The sequence below is a fragment of the Myxine glutinosa genome, chromosome 1 (assembly GCF_964187855.1).
Source record: "Myxine glutinosa chromosome 1, kmMyxGlut1.1, whole genome shotgun sequence".
NCBI lineage: Eukaryota > Metazoa > Chordata > Myxini > Myxiniformes > Myxinidae > Myxine > Myxine glutinosa.
Genome location: NC_136261.1, coordinates 48921027 through 48931127, shown reverse-complemented (window position 1 = coordinate 48931127; position 10101 = coordinate 48921027).

The following is a 10101-nucleotide window of genomic DNA, read 5'->3' as shown; positions in this document are numbered from 1 at the left end:
ACGTGGTTGGATGTCAATGAAAGAAAGTCTGTTGGGAGCCGTTGGTGAGGTATGTGGATGGACAAAAGGACCACCGAGGCACTCGGAAACATGGTGGTGGGATGATGAAGTTGGAAAGAGGATTGACAAGAAGAGGAAGAAGTTCACAGAGTGGCAAAAGGCAAAGGGTACTGAGGCAGAAAAAGCAGAGCATGAAAGTTATAAGGCAGCCAAGAAGGGTGCAAAGAAAGAGGTAGCAAAGGCACAGGAGGCATGTAGGAAAATGTTCGGAGAACGCTTGGATTCGGAAGAGGGTCAGAGAGTGGTATTCAGGATTGCAAAGCAGATAGCGAAAGAGAGGTGTGATGTGATGGGGGTTGCTTGAAGGATGAAGTGGGACAAATCGTTGTGGACCCAGATGGAATTAAAGGAAGATGGAAGAGATATATGGAAATGCTGTTGAATGCAGAGAATGAATGGGATGGTAACATAGAGAGTAACCCAGTTTTAGGACCGGCAGAGAAGATAACTGAGAAGGAAGTTGAGGAAGTGATAAAAGCAATGAAGAGTAGAAAAGCGGGAGGGCCGACAGGCGTTGTGGGAGATGTGTTGAAGGCAGCGGGAAATTGGGGTGTGAAGAGAATGACAGAGATCTGTAATCTGGTGGTGAAAGAAGGCCGCATTCCAGTGGATTGGGAACTGAGTACCCTCGTCCCTCTATACAAGGGGAAAGGTGACCCTCTGGACTGTGGCTCGTATTGAGCGATAAAGTTATTAGAGCATGGAATGAAGGTATTGGAAAGGGTGTTGGAGAGGAGGATAAGGAAGAAAGTGAAGATTGACGAAATGCAGTTTGGATTTATGCCAGGAAGAGGAACGACAGACGTGCTTTTTATTGTGAGGCAGTTGCAGGAGAAGTATATGGAGGAGAGGAAGAAGTTGTTTCTTGGGTTTGTTGATCTGGAGAAAGCATTCGATAGGGTTCCACGTGAAGTAATGACATGGGCATTGAGGAAGTTAGGAGTGGAGGAATGGTTGATCAGAGTAGTGATGGCAATGTACAAAAGAGCACGCACAGCTGTAAGGACGAAGGACGGGAACAGTGGTGAGTTTGAGGTGAAGGTGGGAGTGCATCAGGGGTCGGTACGAAGTCCACTACTATTTGTAGCTGTGATGGAGGTGCTGGCTCAGAACGTAAAGGAGGGTTTACCGTGGGAGTTGTTGTATGCAGATGATCTGGTGTTGATTGCAGCAAGTATGGATGGACTGAAGGAGAAGATGAACAAGTGGAAGGAATGTATGGAGACAAAAGGTCTGAAGGTGAATATCGGAAAAACGAAGGTGATGGCAAGTGGTAAAGCATGTGGTGAGGATGAAAGAACTGGGAAGTGGCCATGTGCTGTGTGCAGGAAGGGTGTCAGAGTGAATTCCATTCAACGCACAATGTGCGCTGAGTGGGTTCATCAAAAATGTAGTGGTTTGAGAGGGTCATTAACCAGTGTGGCAGCTATATTCAAGTGTAAGGTGTGCACAGAGGGAGCTGCAGATGGAGGAAATGTTGAGTTGGATCTTGGAGATGGCGTGAAGCTGGAAGGTGTGAAAACATTTTGTTACCTTGGAGATATGCTGAATGGAGAAGGTGGATCAGACTCGGCAACGGTTGCTCGAGTGAGATGTGCATGGAAGACGTTTCGGGAACTGAGTGGCGTGCTGACGAGGAGGGGAGTGTCATTGAAGCTGAAGGGAAAGGTGTATGCTGCATGTGTGAGAAGTGTTATGATCTATGGGAGTGAGACATGGGTAATGAACATAGAGCAGCAATGAAGGCTGGAAAGGGTGGAAATGCGAATGGTTCTGTGGATGTGTGGAGTATCGTTGAGAGAGAGGAAGACAAATGATGAATTGCGAAAGATGATGGGAATAGAGCCTGTAATTGATGATGTGAAGAGAAACAGGTTGAGATGGTTTGGTCACGTGTTGAGGAAGGATGAAAGTGACTGGTTGAAAAGAGTGATGGAAATGAATGTAGAAGGAAGTAGAGGACGGGGTAGACCGAGAAAGACTTGGCTAAAGATGGTCGAAGAAGAAATGCGGGCAAGGGGGTTAACAAGGGGAGATGCAGAAAATAGGGCAAAATGGAGAACAATGTCATGGGGACCGCAAGGCTAACCCCCGCTCTTGCAGGGAAAATGGCCTTAAAATGCCTGTTGTTGTTGTGTTGTACACACCCCAACCTGTCCAACTTTTATTCGAATACGTCCTTAACTTTTTGAGATACGGTGCTCATAGACAAACAGAGACAAATGGGGGTGAACACATCACCTCGATCCATCTTAAGTGGTGGAGGTAATAAAAGCGGATTACATATAAGGGGCACTTCATAGAAGAAGATGGGGCAAGCCTTAAGGCAAGCCACTTACATAGAAGGGGCAAGCCAAGATGAAACATCACTCCATAGAAGCAACAAAAACTGATTCATGGTGGAAAACAATGTCAAGCTTAGGTACATATGTATATTTGCCCGGGGAGTGGAGATTCCCAGCATAAGGGGTCAACTGAAGTCAGAATCTCAACATGATCCCCCGCTCCTCACCAGAAGAACGCAGGCCACACTTCACCTGAGCAGAGCATAATGTATCGCAAATGTTGTCAAGAAGAGAAAATCAGCAGCGGCCTTACAACTGGATATCTGTGACCACAAACGATCACCAATGGTAAGCCTCCCCGTCACCAGCAGTCACCAATGATGTCCATACACTTTTTAAACTGCCATATGGCCTTGACCTTCAATATTTAGCGGTAGAGTGTAATATGAGAAAATGTGTCCCCAACTACAATCTAGCCAAAAAAAACCTCAACTTTATGGAAATGGGAGGAAAACTATGCAAGATGAAAAGTTATTTTTTGTTATTTAGGTCACAATCCAAAAAAGGTAGGTCAAGAACACAAATAAAATATCAGGTGCACAACTTCAAAGCCGGTACACTATTATGATGCAAAAACATATTTGAAGGCCAAACAGTCTGAGATTCCACGTGGGCAAAATTGAGCGACTCGGGAAAAAAATGTGTTTTTTTTTTCCAGACTGCCATTTGACCCTGACCTTTAAGTCGGAGGGGTATGATGTAAATGAATTGTAAATGCGCCTTGCTCCAGGCTATCTAGATGGCAATTTTGCTCCGATTGGACAAAATTAGCCGAGTTATGGTGAAAATGTTAAAATGTCTATAATTAGGTCATGACCTGAAAAGTACGTCAAGGTCAAAATTTATGCCAACCTCAAATACCTTTTATTCCTATTATTGATGGAAATTTTAATTCCAAAAGTCCCAGCCTTGGACATTAGTAAGAAAAGGGAGAAAAAAACCATATAAAATCAGAACAGCACTCTGTAGAGCGCATACCTCCACCAGGCTGAGCAGTTTATGTTTTGTATCCCACGGATAGGCCGGATCTGGATTCAGACCTGAACCAAAATCTATACAGCTTGTTCTTGTCATCTAACCATCTTTTCCACCAAGTTTAGTCATAACTCGTCAATAACTTTTTCAAATATCATGTTATATATCGCATTTGGCCCGATCTGAATCTCAATGATCTCAATGGTGAAGAATCACTTAAAAAAATTAAATAACTCTCGTATCCGAATCCATATTCAGATCTTCACCAAAATTTAATTGATAAGTCCTTGTCACACACCCAACCTCTTTACCAGAATCGAATCGATTTGTCCATGTCACGCATACAACCTCTCCACCAAGTTTCGTCCAAATTCGTCCACAACTTTTTGAGATATCTTGTTCACAAACAGACAGACAGTCAGGGGTGAAAACATAACCTCTATGCACCTTTGGTGGCGTAGGTAAAAATCTAAATTGTGGCTTAGTACTCCTCGAAGTTGAAGAAACTTTGGGGTACCATTAAAAATTTGGGGCACTAATCGTATAAACAAACCCTACAACAGGTATAAGCCTCCCCAAATCCTATAGGAGAAGGCTTAATAAGAAGTACTATCACCTCGTATCTCCACAATTATTTTAAATTAAGGTGAATCAAAGTATCAAAACCTCTCGACAGCCGTTTCACACATTCCATTTAGAGTGCAGATGGAATCATTGGCGAATAGCTGTTAACACGAGGCAAGAGCTAATTCCAAATATGTGGCCAAAACAAGAGTGCCGGTGTCCTGACTATGGGATAATCCTACCATACATGCCAAAAAGCGAACAAAAAAAGGCTGCAAAGTCTTTTTTTTTGGTTTACAAAATCGAAGCTCGTGTAAGAGTCAACATCAATCACAAAAAAAAAAAACGGACACACAAAAATTACAATAAAGGGAGCGGGAGACAAGATGGGGAGAGAGAGGGAAGCACACAAGTACAACATCAGAGAACAGGGACATCGGAAGATCTGTGGGAGGGAGAGGGCTTGGGGGGAGGAGGCATCGGAAGGCGGAGGGGGAGGGGGGGAGTCGGAAAGTATAAAACACATGGACACTGCTATAACTTCCAGAAAAGAAAAGTCGGTATTTCCACAAAAAAAAGTGGATCTGGGGTGAATTAATGGGGGTAGAAGCGATCAAGGTTTTGTGATTTTGTCCAGGTCTGCACAGAGTGAGGAGGCTGCAGACTGCCGATCTGAGGGATGAGGACTGGAGCGGCAGAGAGTGGAGTCATCAGGAAAGAGATAGAGAGGATTTTCAAGAGAGTCGGAGAGATCATTGATGAAGACCAGAAATAGCACAGGGCCCAGAACTGCCTTGGGGAACACCAGCCTGAACAGGAAGGGGGAGATGAGAGAAATCCATTCAGGGCCACACGTTGACTATGACCAGAGAGGAAGTCCGCAAGCCATGCGTGGAGATTTCCATGGATACCATAGGAGGAGAGTTTGGTGAGTAGAGCGGGGTGCCAGACCGTATCGAAGGCACGTGATATGTCAAGGGAGACAAATTGTGGAGATTTCACACCTTTTTGGGTTTTTTGAGTCGTATGCTATATAATTATTCCTGAAGAAGAAAATACCTGCCCTTTTTATTCCGTCGGAAAAAGAAATTTAGTGACCAATAAGTAAATGACTTGATTTTTAACATTTCATACAATTTGATGACCACAATATACAATATTTACTGGAATGACGACATGGACTAAACGTGCGGATGCCTGGTTACTGCGTTAGAAAATGATGGATGTGCACCTCATTTGCTGAGATTATTCTTGAGGATTATCATACACAGTTATTGGATGAGTGGTAGAGCCTGTCACAGCAAACACTTGTTTCACAGAAAGGTGGCTATAATTGTGATGTGATTGATGTTTTGTGATTGATTGTGATTGAGTTAATTAATTAGTTATACCAGGCCTCAAAAACGCGGCAGGAAATAACCGACGATTTTATACAGGTATGCACGATTTACACCGAGATCTTCCTAGAGACACACAGTAGGTACACACACGGTAAAATAAAAATACAGTTTTGACAAAAATACAACGGGAACAATTACTTAACTTTGATAGCGTGGAGAGCGTGGAGATCTTGGAAAGAACGAAGTTAGTTAAATTATTAATTTAATTAATTAATTAGTTAGTTAAATTAGATTGTGATTGAGTTAATTAAATTAATTAGTTAATTACTTATTAATTGTGATTGAGTTTTAACAGGTGAGTGATGATGTTTCATGAGCACTTTATTTGGGGGGGACTGGTAGGATAGCCGAGCTGGAGGTATGCAAACTTGCCTCAGAGTTAGTCTAGACTGTGACCCAGTTATCTGGGCATCCAACCCCAAACCAGATATAAACTTTCATCCTTGTGTTTTTCACAGGCAGGGTTCTCAGATTGAAATCACCATTTCTCGGATTGAAGTTCCACTGTTCGCTGGCATTAGTTGGTGGATATTAAAGATTTCATGTGTCCTTCGCAAAAAGTATGACAGTTATTGTCGGCACCCTAATTAATTAGTTAATTAAATTAATTAAATTAATTAATTAGATTAATAAGATTAATTAGATTATTAATTATTAGTGGATGGATTAATCCAACATGGATTAATTATTAATTAGATTAATTAATTATTAATTCTTAATTATGAATTAATTATTAATCATTAATTGATTAATTAGATTAATTATGGATCCAACAACATGAATCCAACATGCCCATGATGGATCCATGTTGCCCATGCCCATGTTGCATGTTGCCCATGCCATCATGTTGCCCATGTTGCATGTTGCCCATGCCATCATGTTGCCCATGTTGCATGTTGCCCATGTTGCCCATGCCATCATGTTGCATGTTGCCCATGCCCATGTTGCCCATGCCCATGGATCCAACATGCCCATGGATCCAACATGCCCATGGATCCAACATGCAACATGGATCCAACATGGATTAATTATTAATTAGATTAATTAGATTAATTAATTAATTATTAATTATTAATTAATTATTAATCATTAATTGATAAATTAGATTAATTAATTATTAATTAAATTAATTAGTTAATTAATCATTAATTGTGATTGAGTTTGAACAGGTGAGTGATGATGTTTCATGAGCACTTTATTTGGGGGGGGGCTGGTAGGATAGCCTAGCTGGAGGTATGCAAACTTGCCTCAGAGTTAGTCTAGTCTGTGACCCAGTTATCTGGGCATCCAATCCCAAACCAAATATAAATTTTCATCCTTGTGTTTTTCACAGGTAGGGTTCTCAGATTGAAATCACCATTTCTCGGATTGAAGTTCCACTGTTCGTTGGCCTTAGTTGGTGGATATTAAAGATTTCATGTGTCCTTCGCAAAGAGTATGCCAGTTATTGTCGGCACCCTAAACAAATGTCTGCATCCTCAGTCTAGTATCCTGCATCAGAGTGGCGTCCGATCCAGGATTGTAACTTTGGCCAGTAACCTGCTTTGGCAGAACCCGCTCTGTATCTACGACTACTACGATAATATCCTAAAGGTAAGTTGGGTAAGATAGTATACTATCTTATAAATATTTTAAAGTGTTTGTGTGCTTGTACGTTATTCTTTCATGGCCAAATCATAGCATCTAGCAACCCCAAATTTTGGGTGTTGGTATTCTGGGCAAAGTTTTAAGCAACCACATGTTGGCCTTGACTTCCGTTTTTAGGCCACCAAAGGCTGCTATAAAGGGTATATCAGGATGTGGATGAGGTTGCTGCCGCCGACCCGCAGGTAATCACGATGACGCCAATGTGTCCTTGTCCATAGCTTTTCAATGTCCAACATGTCTCGAAACCCCCACTGGGAAAAGATCTGCACCCTGACGGGCAGCGCTGGGTATCCCCTCGCACTCCCCTGGGCAATGCCAGGTAGCCCCTATGCTAGTATCATATAAAAGAAAAATGTTGATAATCTTGGTCACCACCACTAATAGATATTGGCAGGTACTGACTTGTATCATGCATCATGTCACATCATTGCACTTGCAGAGCATGTGCATGTTCAGTGCTCGATTGTGGTCCATTGACCCTCCAAGACATTCCAAAATAGTTCGATTGGATTTTAATTGTGACTCTTTGCTGGCCACCACAGGTTTTCAACCTTGGGAATCAACGAGCCACCTGGCCCAGCTATGTTGGACCAACTCAGGCTCGGGTTAGCATTATCGTGGCTGGTCATAGCATTTTGATAACGACGGTTCAACATTGGCTTTTAGACAGAAGGATGCGGTTGCCCATGTCGATGCTGACGATGTTCGGCCAACTTTGGGTCTGTCAACGATGGACCAACTTGATGCATGCAACTCTTATGTTGCATGCAACATGCAACCAACAACTCTTATACAGCTTAATACAAGATTTGGTGATCATGTGACTTTAATCATAAACTCTTCAATATTAATATTTGGGGATTGAAAGGGTTTGGGGGGTTAGGGGAAGGTTATAAGAACTAGTAGGCCTAATATAAACAGAAAAAAGGTTGAGGGCCTGAGTTCAAACGCTTCATTTCTGGAGCACAACTTTACCACCTTTTTATCGGTAACTTATTTTCATTATTGAAAAAAGGAGCACAGCTCTTACCACTTGCAGTTAATCTCTGACTATAACATTTTGAGTGAACGATTGACATCACAGATTCTACGGCTAGGGGGCGATCACTGCCCAGAAATTTAGGAATTAGACTATGCACCAACAAACGATCACTGCATGTGGAGGCGCTGCCACTCGAGCTATGAGCACTCCAGTTTTCATCTCGACTTGGGATGCCAAACGACCTTTAATTGCATTTTCTGTCTAGGAATGAACCTGCTGTTCTACGAGCTCGTTCTTAAATTCTATCTCTTTGGAAATAATATCTGTGAGATGATTCCCAAATCCCAATATCCGTCCTATCGTTGTAGTTCCACCTTACACATATCTGGGGGATTGAAACACCAGTCGTGGATATATTTCGCAGGGCGCTGCCGAAGCAGTCCTCCACCAAAGGGTGTGAATTTGAAATTCGGTTGAGGAACATGGCACACAATGGCCTCGTCTTTTTGTCAAACACTGCTGTGGGATATTTGAGGTCCATCAAATAAAACTGAGGTCCATCAAAAAAACGACAACAGCATTGCTATGTTCTCGTAAACAAAGCCCATATATTTTGAACCTGTGATTCTAAACTAGCTGCATGTACCATTCTTCAATATAATACTACAGTGATGGGGTTTGATCTTGACTTGATGTCTTATAGGTTTTGACCACAGTTCACTCCAGGAAGGAGTTTTTGCTCCATGCTGATGAGGTCCAACAGCAGGCCTGAAACAAGTGTCCCTGGATGTTGCCTCTCTGGGGTGGGCTGGTCTATAAAATTGAGAATTAAAATATCTTCCTGGTGTTGGCTTAGCGGTTAGGGTGCCGGCTTGGGATCCTAGGATCCTGGGTTCGAATCCCGGTTGATCGCTGAATTAACGCCAGGGGGGTTGACTCAGCCTGTCATGGCTTAGCGGTTAGGGTGCCGGCTTGGGATCCTAGGATCCTGGGTTCGAATCCCGGTTGATCACTGAATTAACGCCAGGGGGGTTGACTCAGCCTGTCATCCTTCCGAGGTCGGCAAATTGAGTACCAGCTTGCTGGGATGAATGATCCCGGTGTGTACCCCGGTTTAGAATAGGTGCACCGTATCCCTTCGCATCGTAAAAGGCGAACAAGGGTTGGCGTCAAGAAGGGCATCCGGCCATAAAAACATTGCCTCAAACAGGGAACCATGATTGTCATGGGGCCCGCAAGGCTAACCCCCGCTCTAGCGGGGAAAATCGGCCTTAAAACGATCATTCATTCATTCATTCATATTCATTCATATTGGCTGTAGTACTCCCACTGAGATGTAGGGTGACTGTAGTTTTGCTAGCTCATACCTAATAGGCAGAGCCTATGCAAATGTTTAGCTATAAGAGACTTATATAAAGGAGAAAAATTATATATATTGTTGTGGAAATGGCCCGAGTGGGTAAAAACTGGTTCGTATAACATCAGTTATTTGTTAGTATTTATTTAGTACAAGCATGGCTTACGATTCGTGCAATCGATAAGCTTTGCGTATGTAACAGATAGATGTTATTCTTCCATGTCATCCTGTTTGTGTCTAAAAACTGCAATTCCGAACAAACCATTTTATGTCCTTTCCTTGGCTATCTGTTTAAATGTTCTCTTTTAAAAGCTCGCTAAATCTTGCAGCGTGGGCCAGGTGGGAAAATAAACCAGAGGTACCTTTTCAGCTACAAAGCTGATATTTGGATAAAATAATTTTTGACTGACATTAAAAAAAAAATCATTTTCATCGATTTTCGCCATACCTGTCAGGCTACTGCCTGATGCATTCTTGTCTGTCTGTTTGTTTGTGAACAGGATATCTAATAGGGTTGTGGATGGATTTGGACAAAATTTGGTGGGCAGGTTGGGTGTGTGACAAGGACGAAATGATTAGATTTTGGTTAAGATCTGGATCTGGATGTGAGAATTTTAAAATTGATTCTTCACCATTGAGAGAAAGGGCCAAAAAAGATATATATATATATATATATATATATATATATATATATATATATATATATATATAGCAGGATATCTCAAAAAGTGGCGGATGGATTTGGACGAAATTTTAATGGACAGGTTGGGT